Source organism: Cinclus cinclus, chromosome 2 (genome assembly GCF_963662255.1).
Source record: "Cinclus cinclus chromosome 2, bCinCin1.1, whole genome shotgun sequence".
In the NCBI taxonomy this organism is placed as follows: Eukaryota; Metazoa; Chordata; class Aves; order Passeriformes; family Cinclidae; genus Cinclus; species Cinclus cinclus.
In genome coordinates, this window is record NC_085047.1 from 23,553,508 (window position 1) to 23,569,426 (window position 15,919).

The following is a 15,919-nucleotide window of genomic DNA, read 5'->3' on the forward strand; positions in this document are numbered from 1 at the left end:
CCCTGCCGTGCAAAACGTTGTCCTTTGCCGTTATGCTCCGAGATGCAGAGAGCACGTCGGCAGACGCAGTGCAGAGGGAAAGGACACAGTATCCTTGGGAGTGTGACGCCGCTTAGGCGGGCAAAGCAGAAAGGTGCCGCCCTGCACCGGCTTTGACTGCCTGAGCTTCCTTGCTAGGACAGCACCTGTCGAAAGCTGGCAACTAGGCTGCCAGAGTGCAGAATGTAGGCGGTGCGGCACGCTTGCTTGCCGAAAGCCAGTATCAGCGAGACAGCGTGCTAGGCTCTGTTTCACAGCTCCTTGGAGAACACGCACTGGAAGAATGCCGTCTCTGTTCCGCAAAAGCTCTGCCCCAGTGAAAGGTGGAAGAAGCAGCCTGTGGCCACGGGCAGAGCTGGTCAACAGCTGCGCCTAACTTTCCCAAGCTGCGAGAGCATTCGCAGCCGAGTTCTGCTTTGACAGAGCTATTGGTGAACTTTTGCAGTCCCGGAAGCTGCTGAAACCAAGGCTGTGTTCCGCCTCTTCATTCTTGGCTTTCTGTGCTCCAGCGAGTTGTCAAGCTCGGACACGGCATTCAGCTTTGCCGCCTCTCTGCACGGAAAGCACTAGACAGAACTAGTGTGCTTCGTGCATGCTCTCTCCTCGCTTTTATGGTCACGGCTCTGCTTTTTGCTTGGCAGCGTTCACAGGGTCCACGGCGTACCTCTTGCACAGCGAGAGGTGGCCGGCGAGGAATACTTGCTGCCTTAAGTCGTTCCATGCTCAAGGCATTCATCAGAGCAACACAGTGTGGGAAAAGAGGAGGGAACATTGCAGGACAAATTTCTATGCCGGGACATTATTGTCTGCGAGACAGCTCTCCGGAGCGCTAGTATTTGGCCAGGCTGAAATCAGCGCCACGGGAAGCCAATCTGACAAGCGGAGTGCAACGAGCGCGGCGATATGGGGCCGCTTGGCAGGTGGCCGAAGAAAGACGGCTGCCCCGTGAATGTGGTGCCAGAAGGCAAGTTTCAGCAGGGCGTTCCGGGCCAGCTCAATGTGCAGCCGCAGTTGTTCTAGGCGAGTTCTAGCCGAGAAGCTTTCCGTCTCCATTCACGAGACAAGAAAGGCAGAAGGCAAGGGCACCCAGGGTTGAGAAGAAAAGTGCGCGTAGCGAGCTCGTTGCGGCAGAGGCGAAAGCCAGGAGCAGCGCGCTCGGTGCGAGAAGTAGAGGGCGCTTCGCCTCCTTGGGAAGGAAATCGCGTCTGGGCACGAACGACAGCCAGCGAAGCTTCAGGAACAACAGGCTGTTCTGCTCAGCGTACGAGCCTGAAGTGAGTGGCAAGGGGTAAGCGGGCAGTTCCAAGGCATCTAGCTTTCCTGCTAGCAATGCCATTTCTACCCTGCCGTGCAAAACGTTGTCCTTTGCCGTTATGCTCCGAGATGCAGAGAGCACGTCGGCAGACGCAGTGCAGAGGGAAAGGACACAGTATCCTTGGGAGTGTGACGCCGCTTAGGCGGGCAAAGCAGAAAGGTGCCGCCCTGCACCGGCTTTGACTGCCTGAGCTTCCTTGCTAGGACAGCACCTGTCGAAAGCTGGCAACTAGGCTGCCAGAGTGCAGAATGTAGGTGGTGCGGCACGCTTGCTTGCCGAAAGCCAGTATCAGCGAGACAGCGTGCTAGGCTCTGTTTCACAGCTCCTTGGAGAACACGCACTGGAAGAATGCCGTCTCTGTTCCGCAAAAGCTCTGCCCCAGTGAAAGGTGGAAGAAGCAGCCTGTGGCCACGGGCAGAGCTGGTCAACAGCTGCGCCTAACTTTCCCAAGCTGCGAGAGCATTCGCAGCCGAGTTCTGCTTTGACAGAGCTATTGGTGAACTTTTGCAGTCCCGGAAGCTGCTGAAACCAAGGCTGTGTTCCGCCTCTTCATTCTTGGCTTTCTGTGCTCCAGCGAGTTGTCAAGCTCGGACACGGCATTCAGCTTTGCCGCCTCTCTGCACGGAAAGCACTAGACAGAACTAGTGTGCTTCGTGCATGCTCTCTCCTCGCTTTTATGGTCACGGCTCTGCTTTTTGCTTGGCAGCGTTCACAGGGTCCACGGCGTACCTCTTGCACAGCGAGAGGTGGCCGGCGAGGAATACTTGCTGCCTTAAGTCGTTCCATGCTCAAGGCATTCATCAGAGCAACACAGTGTGGGAAAAGAGGAGGGAACATTGCAGGACAAATTTCTATGCCGGGACATTATTGTCTGCGAGACAGCTCTCCGGAGCGCTAGTATTTGGCCAGGCTGAAATCAGCACCACGGGAAGCCAATCTGACAAGCGGAGTGCAACGAGCGCGGCGATATGGGGCCGCTTGGCAGGTGGCCGAAGAAAGACGGCTGCCCCGTGAATGTGGTGCCAGAAGGCAAGTTTCAGCAGGGCGTTCCGGGCCAGCTCAATGTGCAGCCGCAGTTGTTCTAGGCGAGTTCTAGCCGAGAAGCTTTCCGTCTCCATTCACGAGACAAGAAAGGCAGAAGGCAAGGGCACCCAGGGTTGAGAAGAAAAGTGCGCGTAGCGAGCTCGTTGCGGCAGAAGCGAAAGCCAGGAGCAGCGCGCTCGGTGCGAGAAGTAGAGGGCGCTTCGCCTCCTTGGGAAGGAAATCGCGTCTGGGCATGAACGACAGCCAGCGAAGCTTCAGGAACAACAGGCTGTTCTGCTCAGCGTACGAGCCTGAAGTGAGTGGCAAGGGGTAAGCGGGCAGTTCCAAGGCATCTAGCTTTCCTGCTAGCAATGCCATTTCTACCCTGCCGTGCAAAACGTTGTCCTTTGCCGTTATGCTCCGAGATGCAGAGAGCACGTCGGCAGACGCAGTGCAGAGGGAAAGGACACAGTATCCTTGGGAGTGTGACGCCGCTTAGGCGGGCAAAGCAGAAAGGTGCCGCCCTGCCACCGGCTTTGACTGCCTGAGCTTCCTTGCTAGGACAGCACCTGTCGAAAGCTGGCAACTAGGTTGCCAGAGTGCAGAATGTAGGCGGTGCGGCACGCTTGCTTGCCGAAAGCCAGTATCAGCGAGACAGCGTGCTAGGCTCTGTTTCACAGCTCCTTGGAGAACACGCACTGGAAGAATGCCGTCTCTGTTCCGCAAAAGCTCTGCCCCAGTGAAAGGTGGAAGAAGCAGCCTGTGGCCACGGGCAGAGCTGGTCAACAGCTGCGCCTAACTTTCCCAAGCTGCGAGAGCATTCGCAGCCGAGTTCTGCTTTGACAGAGCTATTGGTGAACTTTTGCAGTCCCGGAAGCTGCTGAAACCAAGGCTGTGTTCCGCCTCTTCATTCTTGGCTTTCTGTGCTCCAGCGAGTTGTCAAGCTCGGACACGGCATTCAGCTTTGCCGCCTCTCTGCACGGAAAGCACTAGACAGAACTAGTGTGCTTCGTGCATGCTCTCTCCTCGCTTTTATGGTCACGGCTCTGCTTTTTGCTTGGCAGCGTTCACAGGGTCCACGGCGTACCTCTTGCACAGCGAGAGGTGGCCGGCGAGGAATACTTGCTGGCTTAAGTCGTTCCATGCTCAAGGCATTCATCAGAGCAACACAGTGTGGGAAAAGAGGAGGGAACATTGCAGGACAAATTTCTATGCCGGGACATTATTGTCTGCGAGACAGCTCTCCGGAGCGCTAGTATTTGGCCAGGCTGAAATCAGCGCCACGGGAAGCCAATCTGACAAGCGGAGTGCAACGAGCGCGGCGATATGGGGCCGCTTGGCAGGTGGCCGAAGAAAGACGGCTGCCCCGTGAATGTGGTGCCAGAAGGCAAGTTTCAGCAGGGCGTTCCGGGCCAGCTCAATGTGCAGCCGCAGTTGTTCTAGGCGAGTTCTAGCCGAGAAGCTTTCCGTCTCCATTCACGAGACAAGAAAGGCAGAAGGCAAGGGCACCCAGGGTTGAGAAGAAAAGTGCGCGTAGCGAGCTCGTTGCGGCAGAGGCGAAAGCCAGGAGCAGCGCGCTCGGTGCGAGAAGTAGAGGGCGCTTCGCCTCCTTGGGAAGGAAATCGCGTCTGGGCATGAACGACAGCCAGCGAAGCTTCAGGAACAACAGGCTCTTCTGCTCAGCGTACGAGCCTGAAGTGAGTGGCAAGGGGTAAGCGGGCAGTTCCAAGGCATCTAGCTTTCCTGCTAGCAATGCCATTTCTACCCTGCCGTGCAAAACGTTGTCCTTTGCCGTTATGCTCCGAGATGCAGAGAGCACGTCGGCAGACGCAGTGCAGAGGGAAAGGACACAGTATCCTTGGGAGTGTGACGCCGCTTAGGCGGGCAAAGCAGAAAGGTGCCGCCCTGCACCGGCTTTGACTGCCTGAGCTTCCTTGCTAGGACAGCACCTGTCGAAAGCTGGCAACTAGGCTGCCAGAGTGCAGAATGTAGGCGGTGCGGCACGCTTGCTTGCCGAAAGCCAGTATCAGCGAGACAGCGTGCTAGGCTCTGTTTCACAGCTCCTTGGAGAACACGCACTGGAAGAATGCCGTCTCTGTTCCGCAAAAGCTCTGCCCCAGTGAAAGGTGGAAGAAGCAGCCTGTGGCCACGGGCAGAGCTGGTCAACAGCTGCGCCTAACTTTCCCAAGCTGCGAGAGCATTCGCAGCCGAGTTCTGCTTTGACAGAGCTATTGGTGAACTTTTGCAGTCCCGGAAGCTGCTGAAACCAAGGCTGTGTTCCGCCTCTTCATTCTTGGCTTTCTGTGCTCCAGCGAGTTGTCAAGCTCGGACACGGCATTCAGCTTTGCCGCCTCTCTGCACGGAAAGCACTAGACAGAACTAGTGTGCTTCGTGCATGCTCTCTCCTCGCTTTTATGGTCACGGCTCTGCTTTTTGCTTGGCAGCGTTCACAGGGTCCACGGCGTACCTCTTGCACAGCGAGAGGTGGCCGGCGAGGAATACTTGCTGCCTTAAGTCGTTCCATGCTCAAGGCATTCATCAGAGCAACACAGTGTGGGAAAAGAGGAGGGAACATTGCAGGACAAATTTCTATGCCGGGACATTATTGTCTGCGAGACAGCTCTCCGGAGCGCTAGTATTTGGCCAGGCTGAAATCAGCGCCACGGGAAGCCAATCTGACAAGCGGAGTGCAACGAGCGCGGCGATATGGGGCCGCTTGGCAGGTGGCCGAAGAAAGACGGCTGCCCCGTGAATGTGGTGCCAGAAGGCAAGTTTCAGCAGGGCGTTCCGGGCCAGCTCAATGTGCAGCCGCAGTTGTTCTAGGCGAGTTCTAGCCGAGAAGCTTTCCGTCTCCATTCACGAGACAAGAAAGGCAGAAGGCAAGGGCACCCAGGGTTGAGAAGAAAAGTGCGCGTAGCGAGCTCGTTGCGGCAGAGGCGAAAGCCAGGAGCAGCGCGCTCGGTGCGAGAAGTAGAGGGCGCTTCGCCTCCTTGGGAAGGAAATCGCGTCTGGGCACGAACGACAGCCAGCGAAGCTTCAGGAACAACAGGCTGTTCTGCTCAGCGTACGAGCCTGAAGTGAGTGGCAAGGGGTAAGCGGGCAGTTCCAAGGCATCTAGCTTTCCTGCTAGCAATGCCATTTCTACCCTGCCGTGCAAAACGTTGTCCTTTGCCGTTATGCTCCGAGATGCAGAGAGCACGTCGGCAGACGCAGTGCAGAGGGAAAGGACACAGTATCCTTGGGAGTGTGACGCCGCTTAGGCGGGCAAAGCAGAAAGGTGCCGCCCTGCACCGGCTTTGACTGCCTGAGCTTCCTTGCTAGGACAGCACCTGTCGAAAGCTGGCAACTAGGCTGCCAGAGTGCAGAATGTAGGCGGTGCGGCACGCTTGCTTGCCGAAAGCCAGTATCAGCGAGACAGCGTGCTAGGCTCTGTTTCACAGCTCCTTGGAGAACACGCACTGGAAGAATGCCGTCTCTGTTCCGCAAAAGCTCTGCCCCAGTGAAAGGTGGAAGAAGCAGCCTGTGGCCACGGGCAGAGCTGGTCAACAGCTGCGCCTAACTTTCCCAAGCTGCGAGAGCATTCGCAGCCGAGTTCTGCTTTGACAGAGCTATTGGTGAACTTTTGCAGTCCCGGAAGCTGCTGAAACCAAGGCTGTGTTCCGCCTCTTCATTCTTGGCTTTCTGTGCTCCAGCGAGTTGTCAAGCTCGGACACGGCATTCAGCTTTGCCGCCTCTCTGCACGGAAAGCACTAGACAGAACTAGTGTGCTTCGTGCATGCTCTCTCCTCGCTTTTATGGTCACGGCTCTGCTTTTTGCTTGGCAGCGTTCACAGGGTCCACGGCGTACCTCTTGCACAGCGAGAGGTGGCCGGCGAGGAATACTTGCTGCCTTAAGTCGTTCCATGCTCAAGGCATTCATCAGAGCAACACAGTGTGGGAAAAGAGGAGGGAACATTGCAGGACAAATTTCTATGCCGGGACATTATTGTCTGCGAGACAGCTCTCCGGAGCGCTAGTATTTGGCCAGGCTGAAATCAGCGCCACGGGAAGCCAATCTGACAAGCGGAGTGCAACGAGCGCGGCGATATGGGGCCGCTTGGCAGGTGGCCGAAGAAAGACGGCTGCCCCGTGAATGTGGTGCCAGAAGGCAAGTTTCAGCAGGGCGTTCCGGGCCAGCTCAATGTGCAGCCGCAGTTGTTCTAGGCGAGTTCTAGCCGAGAAGCTTTCCGTCTCCATTCACGAGACAAGAAAGGCAGAAGGCAAGGGCACCCAGGGTTGAGAAGAAAAGTGCGCGTAGCGAGCTCGTTGCGGCAGAGGCGAAAGCCAGGAGCAGCGCGCTCGGTGCGAGAAGTAGAGGGCGCTTCGCCTCCTTGGGAAGGAAATCGCGTCTGGGCACGAACGACAGCCAGCGAAGCTTCAGGAACAACAGGCTGTTCTGCTCAGCGTACGAGCCTGAAGTGAGTGGCAAGGGGTAAGCGGGCAGTTCCAAGGCATCTAGCTTTCCTGCTAGCAATGCCATTTCTACCCTGCCGTGCAAAACGTTGTCCTTTGCCGTTATGCTCCGAGATGCAGAGAGCACGTCGGCAGACGCAGTGCAGAGGGAAAGGACACAGTATCCTTGGGAGTGTGACGCCGCTTAGGCGGGCAAAGCAGAAAGGTGCCGCCCTGCACCGGCTTTGACTGCCTGAGCTTCCTTGCTAGGACAGCACCTGTCGAAAGCTGGCAACTAGGCTGCCAGAGTGCAGAATGTAGGTGGTGCGGCACGCTTGCTTGCCGAAAGCCAGTATCAGCGAGACAGCGTGCTAGGCTCTGTTTCACAGCTCCTTGGAGAACACGCACTGGAAGAATGCCGTCTCTGTTCCGCAAAAGCTCTGCCCCAGTGAAAGGTGGAAGAAGCAGCCTGTGGCCACGGGCAGAGCTGGTCAACAGCTGCGCCTAACTTTCCCAAGCTGCGAGAGCATTCGCAGCCGAGTTCTGCTTTGACAGAGCTATTGGTGAACTTTTGCAGTCCCGGAAGCTGCTGAAACCAAGGCTGTGTTCCGCCTCTTCATTCTTGGCTTTCTGTGCTCCAGCGAGTTGTCAAGCTCGGACACGGCATTCAGCTTTGCCGCCTCTCTGCACGGAAAGCACTAGACAGAACTAGTGTGCTTCGTGCATGCTCTCTCCTCGCTTTTATGGTCACGGCTCTGCTTTTTGCTTGGCAGCGTTCACAGGGTCCACGGCGTACCTCTTGCACAGCGAGAGGTGGCCGGCGAGGAATACTTGCTGCCTTAAGTCGTTCCATGCTCAAGGCATTCATCAGAGCAACACAGTGTGGGAAAAGAGGAGGGAACATTGCAGGACAAATTTCTATGCCGGGACATTATTGTCTGCGAGACAGCTCTCCGGAGCGCTAGTATTTGGCCAGGCTGAAATCAGCGCCACGGGAAGCCAATCTGACAAGCGGAGTGCAACGAGCGCGGCGATATGGGGCCGCTTGGCAGGTGGCCGAAGAAAGACGGCTGCCCCGTGAATGTGGTGCCAGAAGGCAAGTTTCAGCAGGGCGTTCCGGGCCAGCTCAATGTGCAGCCGCAGTTGTTCTAGGCGAGTTCTAGCCGAGAAGCTTTCCGTCTCCATTCACGAGACAAGAAAGGCAGAAGGCAAGGGCACCCAGGGTTGAGAAGAAAAGTGCGCGTAGCGAGCTCGTTGCGGCAGAAGCGAAAGCCAGGAGCAGCGCGCTCGGTGCGAGAAGTAGAGGGCGCTTCGCCTCCTTGGGAAGGAAATCGCGTCTGGGCATGAACGACAGCCAGCGAAGCTTCAGGAACAACAGGCTGTTCTGCTCAGCGTACGAGCCTGAAGTGAGTGGCAAGGGGTAAGCGGGCAGTTCCAAGGCATCTAGCTTTCCTGCTAGCAATGCCATTTCTACCCTGCCGTGCAAAACGTTGTCCTTTGCCGTTATGCTCCGAGATGCAGAGAGCACGTCGGCAGACGCAGTGCAGAGGGAAAGGACACAGTATCCTTGGGAGTGTGACGCCGCTTAGGCGGGCAAAGCAGAAAGGTGCCGCCCTGCACCGGCTTTGACTGCCTGAGCTTCCTTGCTAGGACAGCACCTGTCGAAAGCTGGCAACTAGGTTGCCAGAGTGCAGAATGTAGGCGGTGCGGCACGCTTGCTTGCCGAAAGCCAGTATCAGCGAGACAGCGTGCTAGGCTCTGTTTCACAGCTCCTTGGAGAACACGCACTGGAAGAATGCCGTCTCTGTTCCGCAAAAGCTCTGCCCCAGTGAAAGGTGGAAGAAGCAGCCTGTGGCCACGGGCAGAGCTGGTCAACAGCTGCGCCTAACTTTCCCAAGCTGCGAGAGCATTCGCAGCCGAGTTCTGCTTTGACAGAGCTATTGGTGAACTTTTGCAGTCCCGGAAGCTGCTGAAACCAAGGCTGTGTTCCGCCTCTTCATTCTTGGCTTTCTGTGCTCCAGCGAGTTGTCAAGCTCGGACACGGCATTCAGCTTTGCCGCCTCTCTGCACGGAAAGCACTAGACAGAACTAGTGTGCTTCGTGCATGCTCTCTCCTCGCTTTTATGGTCACGGCTCTGCTTTTTGCTTGGCAGCGTTCACAGGGTCCACGGCGTACCTCTTGCACAGCGAGAGGTGGCCGGCGAGGAATACTTGCTGCCTTAAGTCGTTCCATGCTCAAGGCATTCATCAGAGCAACACAGTGTGGGAAAAGAGGAGGGAACATTGCAGGACAAATTTCTATGCCGGGACATTATTGTCTGCGAGACAGCTCTCCGGAGCGCTAGTATTTGGCCAGGCTGAAATCAGCGCCACGGGAAGCCAATCTGACAAGCGGAGTGCAACGAGCGCGGCGATATGGGGCCGCTTGGCAGGTGGCCGAAGAAAGACGGCTGCCCCGTGAATGTGGTGCCAGAAGGCAAGTTTCAGCAGGGCGTTCCGGGCCAGCTCAATGTGCAGCCGCAGTTGTTCTAGGCGAGTTCTAGCCGAGAAGCTTTCCGTCTCCATTCACGAGACAAGAAAGGCAGAAGGCAAGGGCACCCAGGGTTGAGAAGAAAAGTGCGCGTAGCGAGCTCGTTGCGGCAGAGGCGAAAGCCAGGAGCAGCGCGCTCGGTGCGAGAAGTAGAGGGCGCTTCGCCTCCTTGGGAAGGAAATCGCGTCTGGGCACGAACGACAGCCAGCGAAGCTTCAGGAACAACAGGCTCTTCTGCTCAGCGTACGAGCCTGAAGTGAGTGGCAAGGGGTAAGCGGGCAGTTCCAAGGCATCTAGCTTTCCTGCTAGCAATGCCATTTCTACCCTGCCGTGCAAAACGTTGTCCTTTGCCGTTATGCTCCGAGATGCAGAGAGCACGTCGGCAGACGCAGTGCAGAGGGAAAGGACACAGTATCCTTGGGAGTGTGACGCCGCTTAGGCGGGCAAAGCAGAAAGGTGCCGCCCTGCCACCGGCTTTGACTGCCTGAGCTTCCTTGCTAGGACAGCACCTGTCGAAAGCTGGCAACTAGGCTGCCAGAGTGCAGAATGTAGGCGGTGCGGCACGCTTGCTTGCCGAAAGCCAGTATCAGCGAGACAGCGTGCTAGGCTCTGTTTCACAGCTCCTTGGAGAACACGCACTGGAAGAATGCCGTCTCTGTTCCGCAAAAGCTCTGCCCCAGTGAAAGGTGGAAGAAGCAGCCTGTGGCCACGGGCAGAGCTGGTCAACAGCTGCGCCTAACTTTCCCAAGCTGCGAGAGCATTCGCAGCCGAGTTCTGCTTTGACAGAGCTATTGGTGAACTTTTGCAGTCCCGGAAGCTGCTGAAACCAAGGCTGTGTTCCGCCTCTTCATTCTTGGCTTTCTGTGCTCCAGCGAGTTGTCAAGCTCGGACACGGCATTCAGCTTTGCCGCCTCTCTGCACGGAAAGCACTAGACAGAACTAGTGTGCTTCGTGCATGCTCTCTCCTCGCTTTTATGGTCACGGCTCTGCTTTTTGCTTGGCAGCGTTCACAGGGTCCACGGCGTACCTCTTGCACAGCGAGAGGTGGCCGGCGAGGAATACTTGCTGGCTTAAGTCGTTCCATGCTCAAGGCATTCATCAGAGCAACACAGTGTGGGAAAAGAGGAGGGAACATTGCAGGACAAATTTCTATGCCGGGACATTATTGTCTGCGAGACAGCTCTCCGGAGCGCTAGTATTTGGCCAGGCTGAAATCAGCGCCACGGGAAGCCAATCTGACAAGCGGAGTGCAACGAGCGCGGCGATATGGGGCCGCTTGGCAGGTGGCCGAAGAAAGACGGCTGCCCCGTGAATGTGGTGCCAGAAGGCAAGTTTCAGCAGGGCGTTCCGGGCCAGCTCAATGTGCAGCCGCAGTTGTTCTAGGCGAGTTCTAGCCGAGAAGCTTTCCGTCTCCATTCACGAGACAAGAAAGGCAGAAGGCAAGGGCACCCAGGGTTGAGAAGAAAAGTGCGCGTAGCGAGCTCGTTGCGGCAGAGGCGAAAGCCAGGAGCAGCGCGCTCGGTGCGAGAAGTAGAGGGCGCTTCGCCTCCTTGGGAAGGAAATCGCGTCTGGGCACGAACGACAGCCAGCGAAGCTTCAGGAACAACAGGCTGTTCTGCTCAGCGTACGAGCCTGAAGTGAGTGGCAAGGGGTAAGCGGGCAGTTCCAAGGCATCTAGCTTTCCTGCTAGCAATGCCATTTCTACCCTGCCGTGCAAAACGTTGTCCTTTGCCGTTATGCTCCGAGATGCAGAGAGCACGTCGGCAGACGCAGTGCAGAGGGAAAGGACACAGTATCCTTGGGAGTGTGACGCCGCTTAGGCGGGCAAAGCAGAAAGGTGCCGCCCTGCCACCGGCTTTGACTGCCTGAGCTTCCTTGCTAGGACAGCACCTGTCGAAAGCTGGCAACTAGGCTGCCAGAGTGCAGAATGTAGGCGGTGCGGCACGCTTGCTTGCCGAAAGCCAGTATCAGCGAGACAGCGTGCTAGGCTCTGTTTCACAGCTCCTTGGAGAACACGCACTGGAAGAATGCCGTCTCTGTTCCGCAAAAGCTCTGCCCCAGTGAAAGGTGGAAGAAGCAGCCTGTGGCCACGGGCAGAGCTGGTCAACAGCTGCGCCTAACTTTCCCAAGCTGCGAGAGCATTCGCAGCCGAGTTCTGCTTTGACAGAGCTATTGGTGAACTTTTGCAGTCCCGGAAGCTGCTGAAACCAAGGCTGTGTTCCGCCTCTTCATTCTTGGCTTTCTGTGCTCCAGCGAGTTGTCAAGCTCGGACACGGCATTCAGCTTTGCCGCCTCTCTGCACGGAAAGCACTAGACAGAACTAGTGTGCTTCGTGCATGCTCTCTCCTCGCTTTTATGGTCACGGCTCTGCTTTTTGCTTGGCAGCGTTCACAGGGTCCACGGCGTACCTCTTGCACAGCGAGAGGTGGCCGGCGAGGAATACTTGCTGCCTTAAGTCGTTCCATGCTCAAGGCATTCATCAGAGCAACACAGTGTGGGAAAAGAGGAGGGAACATTGCAGGACAAATTTCTATGCCGGGACATTATTGTCTGCGAGACAGCTCTCCGGAGCGCTAGTATTTGGCCAGGCTGAAATCAGCGCCACGGGAAGCCAATCTGACAAGCGGAGTGCAACGAGCGCGGCGATATGGGGCCGCTTGGCAGGTGGCCGAAGAAAGACGGCTGCCCCGTGAATGTGGTGCCAGAAGGCAAGTTTCAGCAGGGCGTTCCGGGCCAGCTCAATGTGCAGCCGCAGTTGTTCTAGGCGAGTTCTAGCCGAGAAGCTTTCCGTCTCCATTCACGAGACAAGAAAGGCAGAAGGCAAGGGCACCCAGGGTTGAGAAGAAAAGTGCGCGTAGCGAGCTCGTTGCGGCAGAGGCGAAAGCCAGGAGCAGCGCGCTCGGTGCGAGAAGTAGAGGGCGCTTCGCCTCCTTGGGAAGGAAATCGCGTCTGGGCACGAACGACAGCCAGCGAAGCTTCAGGAACAACAGGCTGTTCTGCTCAGCGTACGAGCCTGAAGTGAGTGGCAAGGGGTAAGCGGGCAGTTCCAAGGCATCTAGCTTTCCTGCTAGCAATGCCATTTCTACCCTGCCGTGCAAAACGTTGTCCTTTGCCGTTATGCTCCGAGATGCAGAGAGCACGTCGGCAGACGCAGTGCAGAGGGAAAGGACACAGTATCCTTGGGAGTGTGACGCCGCTTAGGCGGGCAAAGCAGAAAGGTGCCGCCCTGCCACCGGCTTTGACTGCCTGAGCTTCCTTGCTAGGACAGCACCTGTCGAAAGCTGGCAACTAGGCTGCCAGAGTGCAGAATGTAGGCGGTGCGGCACGCTTGCTTGCCGAAAGCCAGTATCAGCGAGACAGCGTGCTAGGCTCTGTTTCACAGCTCCTTGGAGAACACGCACTGGAAGAATGCCGTCTCTGTTCCGCAAAAGCTCTGCCCCAGTGAAAGGTGGAAGAAGCAGCCTGTGGCCACGGGCAGAGCTGGTCAACAGCTGCGCCTAACTTTCCCAAGCTGCGAGAGCATTCGCAGCCGAGTTCTGCTTTGACAGAGCTATTGGTGAACTTTTGCAGTCCCGGAAGCTGCTGAAACCAAGGCTGTGTTCCGCCTCTTCATTCTTGGCTTTCTGTGCTCCAGCGAGTTGTCAAGCTCGGACACGGCATTCAGCTTTGCCGCCTCTCTGCACGGAAAGCACTAGACAGAACTAGTGTGCTTCGTGCATGCTCTCTCCTCGCTTTTATGGTCACGGCTCTGCTTTTTGCTTGGCAGCGTTCACAGGGTCCACGGCGTACCTCTTGCACAGCGAGAGGTGGCCGGCGAGGAATACTTGCTGCCTTAAGTCGTTCCATGCTCAAGGCATTCATCAGAGCAACACAGTGTGGGAAAAGAGGAGGGAACATTGCAGGACAAATTTCTATGCCGGGACATTATTGTCTGCGAGACAGCTCTCCGGAGCGCTAGTATTTGGCCAGGCTGAAATCAGCGCCACGGGAAGCCAATCTGACAAGCGGAGTGCAACGAGCGCGGCGATATGGGGCCGCTTGGCAGGTGGCCGAAGAAAGACGGCTGCCCCGTGAATGTGGTGCCAGAAGGCAAGTTTCAGCAGGGCGTTCCGGGCCAGCTCAATGTGCAGCCGCAGTTGTTCTAGGCGAGTTCTAGCCGAGAAGCTTTCCGTCTCCATTCACGAGACAAGAAAGGCAGAAGGCAAGGGCACCCAGGGTTGAGAAGAAAAGTGCGCGTAGCGAGCTCGTTGCGGCAGAGGCGAAAGCCAGGAGCAGCGCGCTCGGTGCGAGAAGTAGAGGGCGCTTCGCCTCCTTGGGAAGGAAATCGCGTCTGGGCACGAACGACAGCCAGCGAAGCTTCAGGAACAACAGGCTGTTCTGCTCAGCGTACGAGCCTGAAGTGAGTGGCAAGGGGTAAGCGGGCAGTTCCAAGGCATCTAGCTTTCCTGCTAGCAATGCCATTTCTACCCTGCCGTGCAAAACGTTGTCCTTTGCCGTTATGCTCCGAGATGCAGAGAGCACGTCGGCAGACGCAGTGCAGAGGGAAAGGACACAGTATCCTTGGGAGTGTGACGCCGCTTAGGCGGGCAAAGCAGAAAGGTGCCGCCCTGCCACCGGCTTTGACTGCCTGAGCTTCCTTGCTAGGACAGCACCTGTCGAAAGCTGGCAACTAGGCTGCCAGAGTGCAGAATGTAGGCGGTGCGGCACGCTTGCTTGCCGAAAGCCAGTATCAGCGAGACAGCGTGCTAGGCTCTGTTTCACAGCTCCTTGGAGAACACGCACTGGAAGAATGCCGTCTCTGTTCCGCAAAAGCTCTGCCCCAGTGAAAGGTGGAAGAAGCAGCCTGTGGCCACGGGCAGAGCTGGTCAACAGCTGCGCCTAACTTTCCCAAGCTGCGAGAGCATTCGCAGCCGAGTTCTGCTTTGACAGAGCTATTGGTGAACTTTTGCAGTCCCGGAAGCTGCTGAAACCAAGGCTGTGTTCCGCCTCTTCATTCTTGGCTTTCTGTGCTCCAGCGAGTTGTCAAGCTCGGACACGGCATTCAGCTTTGCCGCCTCTCTGCACGGAAAGCACTAGACAGAACTAGTGTGCTTCGTGCATGCTCTCTCCTCGCTTTTATGGTCACGGCTCTGCTTTTTGCTTGGCAGCGTTCACAGGGTCCACGGCGTACCTCTTGCACAGCGAGAGGTGGCCGGCGAGGAATACTTGCTGCCTTAAGTCGTTCCATGCTCAAGGCATTCATCAGAGCAACACAGTGTGGGAAAAGAGGAGGGAACATTGCAGGACAAATTTCTATGCCGGGACATTATTGTCTGCGAGACAGCTCTCCGGAGCGCTAGTATTTGGCCAGGCTGAAATCAGCGCCACGGGAAGCCAATCTGACAAGCGGAGTGCAACGAGCGCGGCGATATGGGGCCGCTTGGCAGGTGGCCGAAGAAAGACGGCTGCCCCGTGAATGTGGTGCCAGAAGGCAAGTTTCAGCAGGGCGTTCCGGGCCAGCTCAATGTGCAGCCGCAGTTGTTCTAGGCGAGTTCTAGCCGAGAAGCTTTCCGTCTCCATTCACGAGACAAGAAAGGCAGAAGGCAAGGGCACCCAGGGTTGAGAAGAAAAGTGCGCGTAGCGAGCTCGTTGCGGCAGAGGCGAAAGCCAGGAGCAGCGCGCTCGGTGCGAGAAGTAGAGGGCGCTTCGCCTCCTTGGGAAGGAAATCGCGTCTGGGCACGAACGACAGCCAGCGAAGCTTCAGGAACAACAGGCTGTTCTGCTCAGCGTACGAGCCTGAAGTGAGTGGCAAGGGGTAAGCGGGCAGTTCCAAGGCATCTAGCTTTCCTGCTAGCAATGCCATTTCTACCCTGCCGTGCAAAACGTTGTCCTTTGCCGTTATGCTCCGAGATGCAGAGAGCACGTCGGCAGACGCAGTGCAGAGGGAAAGGACACAGTATCCTTGGGAGTGTGACGCCGCTTAGGCGGGCAAAGCAGAAAGGTGCCGCCCTGCCACCGGCTTTGACTGCCTGAGCTTCCTTGCTAGGACAGCACCTGTCGAAAGCTGGCAACTAGGCTGCCAGAGTGCAGAATGTAGGCGGTGCGGCACGCTTGCTTGCCGAAAGCCAGTATCAGCGAGACAGCGTGCTAGGCTCTGTTTCACAGCTCCTTGGAGAACACGCACTGGAAGAATGCCGTCTCTGTTCCGCAAAAGCTCTGCCCCAGTGAAAGGTGGAAGAAGCAGCCTGTGGCCACGGGCAGAGCTGGTCAACAGCTGCGCCTAACTTTCCCAAGCTGCGAGAGCATTCGCAGCCGAGTTCTGCTTTGACAGAGCTATTGGTGAACTTTTGCAGTCCCGGAAGCTGCTGAAACCAAGGCTGTGTTCCGCCTCTTCATTCTTGGCTTTCTGTGCTCCAGCGAGTTGTCAAGCTCGGACACGGCATTCAGCTTTGCCGCCTCTCTGCACGGAAAGCACTAGACAGAACTAGTGTGCTTCGTGCATGCTCTCTCCTCGCTTTTATGGTCACGGCTCTGCTTTTTGCTTGGCAGCGTTCACAGGGTCCACGGCGTACCTCTTGCACAGCGAGAGGTGGCCGGCGAGG